A 15332-nucleotide genomic window follows, 5' to 3' on the forward strand; every position below is an offset into this window, starting at 1 on the left:
GGCGAAGGGCAGCACCCGGGGGGCCGCCCGGAGAAGCCCAGGATTACAAACTCCTGTGGGGCGGTCCAGCTTGATGTGGGCCAGTGGCTCGTGTCGGGGCCTGGCGGAGGATGGACGCGCAGCCTGGAGAGGAGCGTCAGGGCCTCGGCCTCTCCTTGGCCCGGAACCCCGCGCCCAGCCTTCCCTGGCCCACCCGTAGCTTCCCCTCCCGCCACCCTCCCCAGGGCTTCAGCGCTTTCTCCCCAGTCCAGTATTTTCTACCCCTCATCTCCTGCAGCCCAACATCTTTCAGGAACTGAGATGTTCGGAGCGACTGCCCACTCTCCCTTCCAGCCTCCTGTGCCCCGTGCATTCCAGGGACCCAGGTGTCTCCGTCACGCCTGTCCACCGCCCTGAAGTTCCGGCCAGCCTTCACACCGGCCGCACCAAGGAGCCCGGCCTCCCGGGTTCCAGCCTGTAGTGATGACAACGGTGGGGTGGGGTGGGGGCTGAACCCCAGAAGAGGGCTGAAGGGGTCCCCATTTCTGCTGGCCGACCCTGAACAGCACTAGCGTCTCCGGCTCACAGAGGCTCCGCCTTCTTCCCCTGCACTTGGCACCCCTGGGGGAGACCACAGCTCCCAGCTCTTCGCAGATAGACTCGTGTGCTCCTCTCCTACCTACTCCGGCCTTTGTTTTCTCTCGTATTTATTTTCCATTTCTTCCTCTTGGCTGGATTCAGGACAAACCCATGGTACTCCGGGGCCTGTGCCTCTTGGGCTCAGTTACAGGGAAAAAAATGACCAGGGAAGATGGTCCCCCCCCTCCACGTTATGCTGAGCAGCCAGCCACCTTCCTGAATGACAGCATCCTCTTCCGTGACTTCAGCCCTACATCTCTCTCACGCCCACTCCCTTCTCTTAGCTGCATTTGCACCGACACTTCCAATCCAAACAGTTCTGAACTAAATGCATTCTTTCCACCCCAAACTTCCCCTCCTTCTGTGGGAGGAGCTTGCCCAGTGCCAAAATTGGAAACCAGGAAGGCACGGCAGGTGAGTTCCCTCTCCTGCTGCTTCAAGTACAACAGGGCACCACGTCCTGCTGGGCACACCTACAGCCTCCAGAGGCTCGTTTCGCCCATGACTCCTGCTTCCTCTTTCCTGAATGACCGCAGCAAATCCTACCTGGCCCTCCTGCTCCCAGCTGCTTCAGTCTAACCGCTTTTTCATACCACCAACAGGAACAACCCTTCTAAAGGATGGATACCAATTCTTTGCTTAACTCTCCCTTCCTTACCTTCAGGCTTAAGTCCAAAGTCCTCAGCACAGCACGATGCCCAGCTTCACATCCTGCTCATGGGATCCCCTGGAGTTCCGGTATTATCTACCGAAAAAAATGGGAAGTTCTGTTCCTCCTCCAAGGCGGAACTTACAAGCCACATCCCGGGTAAAGACTCCTGTCCCCCAGGCAGGCTTCATGTCATCCTCTCATTCCACGGTTATTATGGCAACGCCACTAAATTCAGCCTCCTGGAACCAAAGATCTGAGTCGCACTTGTTGTTCGCGGAATGACCGTAAGTGAAGGAGTTACTCAATCCTCATTTCTCCCACATATATGCCTCCTCTCAGTGTCCCTATTATGTCCCTAACCTGGGTTTCTGGCCCTGGAACCTCAGAGGCCCCGCCCCTTCACAACAGCCAATTGCCCCAACTTCTGTGGGCTCCTCCCCTAAAATGCTCCTGGGCATTTAAAATGCACGTTGCAGTCAATCTCAGATGGCGTACATGCAGTCAATCATCTTCAGGGTCAATGCCCCCCCAAAAACACCCTACTAGAATCATGTTCATCTCCCCATCCAGCCATCAAAGGTCAATTGTCCTGCCATCCCCTTAATTCACTCAACAAGAGACACATTCTTCTCTCCGTACACTCTGATCCTGAAAATGTCACTCCTTCGAAAGCTAATTCAAGCTGACCTTTCCTAAGGAGCCCTATCCAGCTGGGGCCAATCACTGCTTCAAGGCACTTACACGCATAACAACATAGCGGACATCCATCGACACACGTCAAACTGCCAGATCAGGCTGATGCTGATGCTGATGTGGACATCCCAGCATCCCTTGAGCTGTCCCTTCACAGTTAACCGATGGTTCCTCTCCTCCTGCGCTGAGGTCATGTTATAGAATATGCACCAATAGCCGCTGCGCTGTGAACCATGAAACCCTTGACCATCCACTAGCCGGTCACGAGGCACCACTGCCTGTTTCCTTACCTGTAACATAAGAGAGTTGGACCAGATGACCTTGAAAATTTCTTCCAGTTCTGATATTGTATGATTCTGTCAAAAGTTGTGTTTGTGCTTATGCTTTTACTCCCAAGCTAAACCATTTTCAAAGGATATTTTGATGTTTTAGGAGTCTGTAAGGAAGCTGCAAGAGGTCAGTTTAATTTAGAATCAGTAAAGGAAACAGCAGATGTCGATTTATGGATCTTAGAAGGGCCTTAGGCCAGTGCACATATCAACACAGCCCTTTCTAGCTACACCTGTGGGTCTGTGCGTCTATTTTCACACAAGTGCGCAGTGCATTTTTTGATGTGTTCTGCCTCATCATTCAATTTTGGGGGTCAGTGCTCAGATAATAGGGATGTTGGGGGGCTGAGTAAGGAGGTTTGGTTTCCGGTCCTGTCTGTGATACTGCCCGAGTCACCTCTTTTCTCTGTGGCTCCCGAAAGCACCCCAAGATACAACGGTCTAGTTCCTCTGTCCTCTTGCAGCCAGGATGGCTCAGGGGCACACCCCGGCTTTCCCGTCTCAGCTCTCACTGGCCAGCGGAGAGAGCTCGGAGTTTTTAACCTTTGACAGCATCAGCAGCCTCCCCGACCCCAGAGGATGGCTTTAATGATGGAGAGAAATAATGTGGGGCAGGTGTCTGGCCCAGCACCCCCTGCTACAGGAGGTGTTACTGAATGAAAAATACCAAAATATCAAGACATGCTTAGTCCTTTTGCTTGTTTCCTGCTGCCTGTGTATTTGGTACATTCTGCCCTGGATGGAGAGTCACCTGGAGAGATCGAATAAGCAGTGGAGCGAGGAGAGGCCATGTGTGGACCAGCGCGGCAGCACTCGCCATAGGTCAGCAGCACCTCTCCTGTCTGCTCTGATTCCAAGACCCAGAACGCCGGCAAGCTGGCGCCTGTGCCTCTCTTCCCCAGCCCCTCGCCCCGGCTCTCCCACCACCGGCTCCTGTAAAGCGGTCCAGAGACGCTGCTTCTGCCTCTCGCTCTTCACTGGCACTGCCCCACAGGCCTCCACACCATTCCCTCTACACACCGATGGGAGCCAGGGAACAGCATCGAAACCACCACCACTGCGGGGCCGCTATCACTGCTATTTGTCGAGTCCTCACGAGGGGCAGGCGTGTCCCCAGTGCTCTGCACGCACAGTATTATTTAATCTTTGTGATCCCACTATGGAGCTGTAGGCGTCATCATCACGGTTAATTTACAGGTGAGGAAGCCAAGACTTGGAGAGACTGACCAGCGGAAGGCGTCACCCAGCATCCCCCTGAATCAGGGTTTGTCCCCAGGTCTGGCTGGTTCCAAAGTCTGTGCTCTTAAGTGAGGGAGCCCGCCCTTCTCTGGGTCTCTCTCACCTGTCGGTCCCCCCCACCCCCAAATGAGGGGAAACAGAAAGGGACTGAAGAGAGAGGAAGCAGCAGACTCAGAGGCAAAGAGGCAGGAACAGAATGAGACACACGACCAGAAACGGGAAGGGCCGCACCTGCTGAGGCGGCAGATGGGTTGGCGGTGAAGGCACCTGTTGCTCGGCAGCGTCCCCAGCCCAGGTGGTTCACCAGGCTCTGGGCTGACAGAGAGACAGAAAGAAAGAGAGGGAAAGAAGAAGAGAGACAGAGATAGAGACAGACACACACACAGAGAGAAACAGATAGAGAGAGGGAGGGATGGAGAGAGACAGAGACAGAGAGAGACAAAGAGAGACAGAGAATCCCCTACGTCCCCCGAGCCTTCTGGACCTCAGACTCCCTCCTCCCAGGTTTCCTCTCTACTGCAAACGTGGATTTGAGTTGGTGAATTCTAGCACGAGCTCTGCACTCAGCCCCTGCTACCCACACCCACAAGGCGCCATCTTCTATGGCGTCCCAGGAAAAAGGAGACCAGAATGTGGAGATTCATTTAGAGGAGACATCCAGACCCCAAATTCCAGCCGAATTCAACCCTTAGCTCCTCGGTTGGCTGGGTGCATTGCCCACCCTCCGATCCTGGAGGGAACAGAGTCTTAGCAATGACTCCTGAGAAGGGAGAGCTCCAGTCTGGGGTGAGGAGAAGGTGGCTTGAATTCTGGTTGGAAGAAGTGTAAGTTCCAACCATCACAACATGGACCCAGCTTACCTTTCTGGCCTCACCCTCACCTTACTGGCAAGCCGCAGAGCAACCTGCATGTGCCCCGGTCACTCCTTTCTCCCTGACCTCACGCATCCTTCTCCATGTCGGAATGTCCTTTCCCCACCTGGAAGTCTACTCATTCTTCAAGACCGAGATCAAACACCAGCTTCTCTGTGAATAAAAATAATAAAGTAGCAGTGTGGACCGTAGAAGCGTAGTCTGTGGAAGCCCACAGACTCCACCACCTCATTCCCCCTCTTCTCCCATCATCTTCCAGCTTCTGTTCCCAGGGACGCTCAGTAAGAAAACAGTCACTTAATAGGTTTCCCAGGGCCCACTTAAGGGTCGGGTGGGATCCAAAGCCCCACGGCTTCATTAGTAATCTTCTCCCCCCACTGTGGTACCTAAGGAACTTGATGGTCTCAGAAGGCTGGGGGCTGGAGGGGAACTTGGGACCCTGAACTGGGATATCCTGGGAGATTCTGAAACTTCTGGGCAATGGGGATAGGAAGCCACTGCCCTCAAGTGATAAAGAGACAGTCTGCAGCAAGAGCTGGGAGTAAACTTGAACCCGGGGGAATGAACAGCACAAAGCAGGTTGGGAGACATCTCCCTGGAGAGAAGAGAGGAAAGTTCCTGCTCTCTCCATATTTCCCCAGAGTTTGAACCAAGGGGTGGCCAGGAGACTGAAGATCTCAGGAAGGACTGACTGGTGTAGTTGGTGGGGGTAAACACCCTCATCCTCATCCTCACCATCACCATCACCACCATCATCACATGTTCAGCATCAAAAGTGCTGGACAACAAAACCCAACAACACAGACTTCTGCGTTCTCATTGCCTATTTGCAGAGAAAATCATAGCATTGCAGAATATACGGTTTCTTATCCTGCTGTTCCTATTTAATATTGAATTATACACATTTTCCACGTTGCTACATGTTCTTTGTAACTGTCTACTTTAAGTGTTCATTTTATTTCTTTTTTAAAATACAAAATACCTGGTTCAAATTTCAAAGGGTAGAAAAGTATAGTCTGTCGCCAAGAACCCTGACTCCAAACTCACCCAGAGGCAACAGATTTTTATCAGGTTCGTATTTCTCCCTACAGAGATATTCTAGGTACATACACATGCGTGTGTTTGTGTGTGTATATGTGTGATTTGCTTTTTAATTGACAAAATATGAGCACTGTCCCCAAACTATTACGTATATGTCCTCTTTCATTTAGTAGCATATCTTGGGAATCATTCTATATTGGTAAATTTTTAGTTTACTGAACACTTAAGTAGTGTAAAGTAGCTACCAGACCCTGCTCTATGGTGATACAAAAATACGGATCCATTCAATCCTCACAATAAAGATGTGAGGATTATTATCCCCATTAAAGCATAAAGATGTGGAGTTACTTTCCCACGTTTGCACAGCTACTGAGTGGGGAGGTTGGTTTTGGACTTAGGTGTGCACGCAAGCTTTTAGCTACTCTGCCATGCAGTCTCCGACTCTCTTGTAGGGCCTCAGCGCAACGAAGAGTGTCCTTGTTCTTTTATCGCATTGTACAACGAAGAGTGTCCTTGTTCTTTTATCGCATTGTATCACATGCCATTTTATCATCTTGCCATAATTTATTTAACAAGTCCCTGTTGAAGGACCTTTAGATGGTTTCTGGTCTTCGGCTATTACAATTGATACTGCAATAACTATCCTCATCCATATGGTATTTGGCACCTAGGCAATTAATAGGTCAAAAGAGCTGTGCACTTAAAAAATTTTAAGTTATTTTGTTAGTAACTGACATTTTATTCTCCATAGTCATTGTAGTGCTTTGTGCTCCCATCTGGAATACATGAAAATACCTGTTTCTCTACACCTTCACAGTGCTATTAGATTGTTTTGTCATAGATAATTTGGTAGAAATGCAGTGTCTCAGTATAATTTTAATTTGTACTTCTCTATGAGTGGTTGACCTTTTCATGTTTTTTTTTTAATTTATTAATTTATTTTTAAATTTTTGGCTGCATTGGGTCTTCGTTGCTGCACGTGAGCTTTTCTCTAGTTGCGGCGAGTGGGGGCTACTCTTCCTTGTGGTTTGCAGGCTTCTCATTGCGGAGGCTTCTCTTGTTGTGGAGCACGGGCTCTAGGCACACGGGCTTCAGTAGTTGTGGCTTGTGGCTCTAGAGCACAGGCTCAGTAGTTGTGGCGCACGGGCTTAGTTGCTCCACGGCATGTGGGATCTTCCTGGACCAGGGCTCGAACCCGTGTCCCCTGCATTGGTGGGTGGATTCTTAACCACTGTGCCACCAGGGAAGTCCCTCCCCTTCCTCTTGAGAGCACACACACATCACCAGCGAAGTCCCTATAAGTAGTTTTTAACGTACATATTAAAGGAATAAAACTTTGTAACAGAAATGGTGGATCTTTTTCCTGGTTTGCTATTTGTCTTCTGAGGTTGTTTACAGTGGGTTTTGTCATGGAGAATCGTGTCATTTCAATGCAGTCAGATTTATCAATATTTTCTTTTATAGCTTCTGAGTTGTGTGTCATACCTGAAAGACTGCCTATAATCAAAATGAAAACTTGTTTGCCTATGTTTTCTTCTTAAACATTTATGGTTGATTTTTAAAAAATAAAAAAATAGTTAAATGTTTAATCCATATGCAATTTATCCTATAAAATGGGGTATATGAATCCAATTTTATTTTATTTTATTTTTACCAGATGTTAGCCATCATTTAAAATATACATTACAATTGATATATAATAGACCTACAGAAAAGTGCACAAAATAATGGTAGAGTTGAGTGAATTTTCACAAATTGATAAAATAGAACATTACCAGAATTCCAGGAACCCTCCTCATTCCCCTTCCTACCGTTGCCCTCCCTCTTCCCTAAAGGAAAACAGTATTCTGTTTTTTAGCACATTATATTAGTTTTGCTTGTCTTTGAACTCTAAAGTACATATTCTTTTGTGTCTGACATCAAAGAAAAACTTAAAGACAAATAGCTAACTATCAGCATGTTGTTTACTTGTATACAATGGAGACCAAAACCATGGGTTGACTTCTAAGTAACTAAAAAAACCCCACCAAAATTTTAATAAAAGAGAGAGAAAGGGGAATTCCCTAGTGGTCCAGTGGTTAGGACTCTGAGCTTCCACCACTGGGGGCCTGAGTTTGATCCTTGGTCAGGAAACTAAGATTCTGCAAGCCAGATGGCACGCCTGAAAAAAATATTTTCAAAGAACATGAAGTTCAGAAGAGCCGATGAAGTTCACAGTTGACGCTACTGTTTTATAACATATGATAGGTTGAAATATTTTTCAAAAAGTACCTGCTGATAAATAATGGAATTAATAACTGTAGACTTTAATTGGATTATTTGTTTGCTTGTTTTTGATATTGAGTTGTATGAGCTGTCAGTATATTTTGGAAAGTAACTTCTTGATGGCTGTATCTTTTGCAGATATTTTCTCCCAGTCCATAGGTTGTCTTTTCGTTTTGTTTATGATGTGCTTTGCTGTGCAAAAGCTTTTAAGTTTGATTGTGTCCCATTTGTTGATTTTTGTTTTTATTTCTTTTGTCTTGGGAGACTTGCTACGATTTATGTCAGAGACTGTTTTGCCTATGCTCTCCTCTAGGAGTTTTATGGTGTCATGTCTTATTTTTAGGTCTTTAAACCATTTTGAGTTTATTTTTGTATATGGTGTGAGGGAATATTCCGACTTCATTGATTTACATGAGGCTGTCCAGCTTTCCCAATACCACTTGCTGAGGAGAGTATCTTTTCTCTATTGTATATTCTTGCTTTCTCGGGACCAGTTTCTATGAACTGCTTTTTTATTTTCTGTGTATGAGCCACACTTTTCTGTTTCTTTGCATGTCTCCCCCCCTCTTTTTTTCATAAAACTGAACATTTTAAATAATATACACCTCTAGTAATCAGATTCCCTTTTCCCTCCTCAGTTTGTTTTTGTCCTTTGTTGTGCTGATTTTCTTTGACTAATTCTATAAAATCTGTATTCCCATTTTCTTTAAAAAAACAAAAAACTCCAAACTGTTGTGCCACATGGCATGTAGGATCTTAGTTCCCTGACCAGGGATTGAACCCACACCTCTTGCCTTGGAAGCTCAGAGTCCTAACCACTGGACTGCCAGGGAAGTCCCTAAAGTCTGTATTCTTTTTGTGTGAAGGCTCTGCTCAGTTATTTTAGCTTTCAGTTAACGATGGGACAGAGGTTTCCTTACATGCCTTAAACCAGTAAGTCTCCCAGGCTTTACCAAGGGGCCCCTGTGTGTTAGGACCACCTTCAAGGCCCCAGCAGTCGACAACTCTGCCTTAGCTGGCACTCCCTGCTTGCTCAGCAGCTCAAGGCCAGCCAGATGTGAGAGATTAAAGCTGTCTAAGGTTTTTCTTGGGCATATGCACAGTCCTATGCACGGGCATGATCTTCTAGATCCCTGGAAAAATACATCAGATCCTTTCAAAGCCCCACACAGGCTTCTCATTCCCGAAATTTTCCTTGTAAGTTTTGTGGCCAGCCTCTTGTTTGCCCTAACTGATATCACTTCAGATAGCTATAATGTTAATCAATGGCCACTGATTGTTTTTGACAAATGCCCAGGGGATAGACCTTTACTCTCAGAGTGAGCTCTTAATCAGGGCAAATAAAGACAATTTCTGTGAATGGAGCTTTCCAAGGCGTCGCCATACAGGTCAAATATTGACAGTGTTCTAGGGATGAGGCTTTTCAGGAGCTTCAAACCCATTTGGTCCCCTCCAGTGGCAACTAGGCTGCTGGTTTTCACAGCTACTGTGTTTCTGCGGCCATAAGTTTTCAAGGCCGCCACAAAGCTGGGGAGAGGGGGATGGAAATAGTGCAAGTTAAAGTGCCCCAAAGTTCACTGTTCTCATAGATATTCAGCCATCTTCTTGAAAAAAACTCCAAATTGTTGCAAGCCTTTGGCTAAATTCCAAAGTTCTGGAAAACCATTGATAGATTTTGACAATTTTTGCCAATGTTTTTGTTGCTTTTATAAAAGATTTTCAGAGGTCCTTATTTTTCCATTTCTGGAAGTGCTCATTCCCTCAAATTTACCCTTGATTCAATAAGTAAAAACAATTAAAATATTTTGCTTTTGCAAAAATATTGGCAAAAAATTTTTTAAGTTTCTAAATCTGGAGTGGGCCAGTGGGGTTTCTCACACACAGCTGGTGGGACTGTAGCTTTCTGGAATGAAACGTGGTACCTGTCCCTACAAACTGGCCTCTCAAATTTCACGTTCGCCTGGTGGAGCCCTTTGGGTCAGAGACTTTATTAGATTAGAGGGGGAGCATAGTCCTCCCAGCCCAGAGCACAGAGGAAGGGCTTTTGCCAAATGAGTCAACGTGGAGAGATGCTGGGAAAACGCAACTCCACACTTTGCCACCAGAGGGTGGGGCTCTGCGCTGTTCATGGGTTAGGGGGTGGGGGAGTGGCGGCACCTCCTCCAGGGGTCCTCAGGAAGCCCCCAAGGAAGGCTCTGGAAATTTATTAACAGGGTTCATTACTCAACGTCCCCCGTCCCCCCAAACCAGAGACACATCGTGCCCTGTATGCCCACAAGAGCCAAAGCACAAAACACCTTTGGCCAGTAGTTTGGCCCTGTCAGCAGATGCCGAATCATCTATGATAACATCTATAAATGTAACATCTACAAATATAAAAGTTGGTTAGCACACCCCTTCTTCACTTGTCCAGGCTCCACGCTCCCATCAAACATAGCAGCCCGGGACTTCCCTGGTGGCGCAGTGGTTAAGAATCAGCCTGCCAATGCAGGGGACACAGGTTTGAGCCCTGGTCCGGGAAGATCCCACATGCGGCGGAGCAACTAAGCCCGCGCGCCACAACTACTGAGCCTGCGCTCTAGAGCCCGTGAGCCACGACTACTGAAGCCTGTGCGCTTAGAACCCATGCTCCGCAACAAGAGAAGCCACAGCAATGAGGCCCGCGCACCGCAATGAAGAGTAGCCCCCACGCAACACAACTAGAGAAAGCCTGCGTGCAGCAACGAAGACCCAGTGCAGCCATAAATAAATAAATAAATTTATTTAAAAAAAAAACACTTTATGAAACAAACATTGCAGCCCAAGAGCATGGGGAGCCCCCTCTTGTGGGAGGTGCTACTCCTGTTCCCATTTTGCAGATGGGGAAATGGAGACCCCGCATTTGAGAAGGGGGCAGTCACATCTCAGCAGAGACTATGTTGGGGGAGGACGGGAGCCAGGTGTCTGTGCCTGCACTCTGTCCTCCCTTTCACACCCATCCTCCAACACCGGACCTTACCCTGCTTCTCCAGAGTCAGGGTTGGACGGGGTCAGCCTGCTTTACTCCTGAACTGTGAATGTTCTCCAGCTGGAGGGGCCTCCTTGGGCTCCCAATTCTTCCCCACGCTTCCCAGAGGGACACCGCCACTCTCCTCAGCCCCCAGCCCAGTCCATCCCTTCCAGGGGCTCTAGAATTCTCTCCAGGGCAGACTGACCTGGGGGTGACACAGGGGTCTCCTGGACACAGGTCCTGAGTCTGGAACTCTCACCTCCATCTCCGTCTGTCTTAGGGCTGGTCCATGGCATCAGTGAGAAGAGGGTCCACTCCTTTTGAAACTGAGAGCAGTCATCAGATCCATTAAGCTATAACTTGCTTAATAAATAATGAACTGTACTGACGTCAGCATCAAGCTTGCTTTAACTGTTGCTACAAAAATCTTTCATGTCCTCCAAGTGGCCTAAACAATAAGATGTTTGCCCAAGTTGTTTTTCAGGAACTTGAAGTCAGCAGCGTCTAGTTCGAGCTTGAGCCGGTTAAGACTGGTTGAGACCACTGACACCCCCCCACCTGGGCATGCGCGAGCAGCTGATGTGTGGCCTTCTGACGTCAGAGGGTCGAGAACTCCACCCTCAGAACGTGCTGGAGCCGCCCTTTTCCTTCCACGAAGAAGCCTGTAGCTTAGCTTAGCCTGCGCAGAACTACAGTTACCTCACAGTTTTCTTATCTCCAATCACCTTTCCCCAGGTGACTCCCCACGTGGCAGCTTTATTCCGTAAATATCCTGAGCCCCTCCCCTTCAGGGAGGCGGGTTGAGAGTTGTTCTCCTGTTCTCACCTGGTGGCCTCCTGAATGAACAAACGTTTTCTTTGCTGTGCACCTCACTCCTCACTGTTTGACTTGCTGTGCCTTGGGCAAACAAAACACTCTCCCCAAGACCCTTAGCTCAGCTCCTGCTTTCCCCAGACTCAGGGGAGCTAGGCTGGGACCCTCTGCTGCAGGGCTGGCGCCTGGACAAAGGTCTCCTCAAGCAACAGAACACAAAGAAACTATAAGGGACTAAAAATAACTGCAGGCATGCGCAAATGGGGCAAATTAGGAACAATGAGATACAAAAAGGGCACAAACCACCTGCCACTTCTGAGGTGCCTGGAGCAAAATCAGGGCATGATCCCTGCACCACCAAGGGGGTGGGCAGACCACCTAAGCCGCCGCCTCTCCGGCAGACCCACCGATCCTCCCCCACCCTCATCCCATTTCAGAAACCAGCCCACCCTCCTTGGAGAGCAAGCAAGGGCACCGGTTACTTGTTTTCACTCCCTCGTGCTGCAGCGTGAATCCCGATAAAGCTTTCCCTGAATTCCTCTTCTGGCGTCTTAAAAATTTCTATTGATTAAAGGGTCCAAGGACCCGGGTCGGCATCACAAATGTCACCAGCAAAAGCCCATTAACAATTCATGGGAAATAAAAATAGAATCTGGGTAATAAAATAAAGTCTAATTTTTTTTCCCCCTCTGTGCTTAGTCTAGTTTCACTTGCTCACAGGGTGCTGCGGGCAGAGGCCTGGCAGCTGGCACTTCAGACCAGAGTTCCCAGTGTAAAAGAGTGCAATCTGGAGCCGTGAGCAGCACAGCTGCGACCACCCCTCCCCCCATCCCGCCACTGCAAGAACCCTACAAAGCAGCCCCTACCCTGGCCTTTCAGCTTCTCGGTGAGGGCAGGTACCCTAGACCCCGAGCTCACACCTCTCCATTCTTTGATCAAAGAATAAAGCTTTTCTGTGCTTCTGAACGGAACTTCAGTCTCCTTTTCTTGGCTCCAGCGGACACCGGGCAGAAGGACTCTCGTTGGGGACCAACTCGGGTGGGTGGGTAAAACCAGGGATCCCGGGGGCAGGTCCTGTGGAGGAAGAACCCTTGTGGGTCGCCCTCGTGTGGCTTCAAGGGCCCCTCCCCCTCCCCCTGCCCCCAGAATTTGCAGGCACAGGCCAGGCTCTACACGGGAGGGCGAGGTGGTCGTGCGGATGAACTGGCTGTCCCACCCACGGCTCCTGCCACGCAGAGCGAGCCTGCTGGTCCCAGCATACTCCGGCCGCCACCCTCCATTAGTACCTGCCCCCGGGGCTCAGCCCGAGGGAACCTGAGCTCAGAACCCCTGGTCGGGACCCAAGCGCTCAGAGCCGGGGACCCAGACCCGAACCCCTCAAACCTTTCTGAGGAAGACGAACCCAGGCCCCGGGCAGCGGCAGCCCAGAGGCCCCAACACCAGGGGGCCCACAGCCCAGCACTCAGAGCCTGGGACGAGGAGGAGGAGGAGACCAGAATGGGGAGCCCGGCTAAAACCTTTGCTCCCCAGCCTGGGTAGCCCTGGGGACAAAAATCAGCCCCCGGAACCCAGAGGCCATCCTTCAAACCACATCAAACGTCCCTGGTCTTCAGACGGTCCCTCCCTATCACCTCCCTGAGACCCTTGCTCCCTTCACAGCAGTAATTGTTTTCCATCAAAGTGTTGTCTGTCTCCTCATTAGACTAGTAGCCCACAGGGCGCTTATGACTGGGGGTGTCCCCAGGTCCCCACACAGAGCGGCCCCGTTCCGGGAGGAAAGAACGCGAGTTGGCGGTGCAGTTCCGAACGCTGCCGCCAGAGGGCAGGGCTGCCCGCACGTTCCCCGGGGACGCGGCGCTCCCGCTGCAGCCGGCTTCCCCGCGTGGGCCGGGTTGTCCACGGAGAATCCTGCGCTCTCCTGCCGGGCGCGACGGGCGAGGGTGCTCTCCGCTCAGGAGCCGAGCCGTGGAAGGGGGCGGTCGTGGTCTCACTGTTGGGCGTGCGGCTTTCCCGTGAAGGCCCTGTCTTCACTCGGGTCCTTCACCTGTGCCACCACCGCCAAGCGCAGAGCCGCTTTCTCTTCCATCTTAGGCTGGGGCGAGTGTCCGTGCAGGGTTTGAGGGGGTCCTGACGTCTCACTGCTCTCCACTCAGTTTATCCAGCCCTCCTGTTATCAGCCTCACTCCTCATCCCCGCCCACTAGGTCCCTGGGTCCCCCAACCCCTGAGCCCTCTCCTCTGCTCTTAACTTCTGCAGGAACTTACGCTCCCGTCCTGTTTGCTCGGCTCAGGCAATGCCCATCAGCACATCCTTGTTCTTCTAACATGGCGTGGACCTCTCTCTTCTGCTTTCAACTCTCCCCCCACCCCGCCCCGCCCCCGGCCGAAGGGAGAGGCACGTGGGATCCTTGTTCCCGGACCAGGGACCAAACCTGCGCCCCTTGCAGTGGAAGCATGGAGTCAACCACTGGACCACCAGAGAAGTTCCTTCTTTCAACTCTTTTTATGTTCCCTTTATCCTTGGGGTTTAACCCTCTTTAAAAAATAACAAATTCCGTGTTGCAGGTTTTCAGGCCGAGTGGAGATAAGCCTGTCACAGGCTGGTTGGTAGGGTTGGGGGAAGGTTAGATGCTGCATCCTGCAGATTCTGCGGGCAAATGATTGTAGTTTTGGCACCATTCTCTGGAGGTGGTGGGATGAAGTAGAAAGAGCAAAGATACCCAAGCTGACACATACACTTACTTATGCAGGAAGTGAATAGAACAACTCAGATTTGGGGGCTTGTGAAAGGGCAGTTCACACTGCTCTCCTCCCGTCCGAAGTTTGTAATTCACTGAGAGACACACACAGGAGTCAGACACACAGACGTGAAAATATCAGCTTTATTAAGAATAACTCTGAATTGGAGGAATGATCTAGATCTGGGGCCATGTGGGTTGCCCAATACTTTGTACCTGCCAGTCACAGGTGAACTGGAAAGCCACAGGTGCCTTCTGTGAGGGAAAGAAGGACCTAAGGACAGGTTGCCCTGGAGAGACCGGGTGGGGTCTGCACAACGTACCCAGCACCTCCTCCAAACTCACAAATACTGTGAGTCCAGGTGAGCAGGGGGCGAAGGCGGTGGAGAGACCTTCCGTACTTCCTCAGAGGCGTGAAAATCCCTTTCTGGAAACATGAGGAGAGACAGATGTTGCCAGTGGCATAAGATTGTTCCAGATCCCAATTTATATCCCAGTGGTGAAACCCATTTTTGGAAATAAAACAACAGAACACTTGGCATGTCCTCCTCAGATAATTGGGCATCATGCATCCCAAATATGGACAATGGAAATTATGGATAGCACATAGTACCACTTTAGTGAAAAAAGGCATAGATAGCTGAAGCCACAACTACATTGAAGAGCTGCAGGCCACTGACCTGAAAGTCATTGATTGTGTGCAGCAGTGAGCTCAGGGGGAAGAGGGAGTTGTCTTTTCTGAGAAGCAGAAGGTACACATCACAGTGGTATCTTTAGATCGGCCAGAGTAGGATTATGTACACTGTGAAAATTGGCAAACACTACCAGTCGGGGTTCCGTTCACTCAGAGAGCCGGTTGTTGACACTTAACATCACACCACTGCCTTGCTGCCCCTCAGCTTTACCAGCCTCGGGTACCACCTTCCCCCACACAAAGCAGTTTCCCCACTCCTGACCAAACCCCAAACCTCCTTCCCCTTCCTCTTTTTTTTTTTTTAATTTATTAATTAATTTATTTACTTTTGGCTGCGTTGGGTCTTTGTTGCTGCGCGCGGGCTTTCTCTAGTTGCGGCGAGCGGGGGCT

The 15332-nt window shown here is 49.8% G+C and overlaps 1 long non-coding RNA gene across 3 annotated transcripts; it reads right to left on the minus strand.

Annotated features, from left to right (window-relative positions):
* Positions 1 to 235: 235 nt before the first annotated feature.
* Positions 236 to 11205, minus strand: LOC103013190 (uncharacterized). 3 transcript variants are annotated; one of them, XR_451392.2, is made up of 5 exons: positions 10904 to 11205; positions 4412 to 4556; positions 2012 to 2253; positions 1277 to 1363; positions 236 to 454 (listed from the first exon to the last, which is right to left on the minus strand). It is a non-coding gene; the product is annotated as an uncharacterized LOC103013190 (long non-coding RNA). The 3 variants fall into 3 exon arrangements; XR_009005514.1 differs by having other exon boundaries at positions 236 to 1363; XR_009005515.1 differs by having other exon boundaries at positions 236 to 1363; positions 4392 to 4556.
* Positions 11206 to 15332: the final 4127 nt, after the last annotated feature.

The sequence above is a fragment of the Balaenoptera acutorostrata genome, chromosome 15, assembly GCF_949987535.1.
Source record: "Balaenoptera acutorostrata chromosome 15, mBalAcu1.1, whole genome shotgun sequence".
NCBI lineage: Eukaryota > Metazoa > Chordata > Mammalia > Artiodactyla > Balaenopteridae > Balaenoptera > Balaenoptera acutorostrata.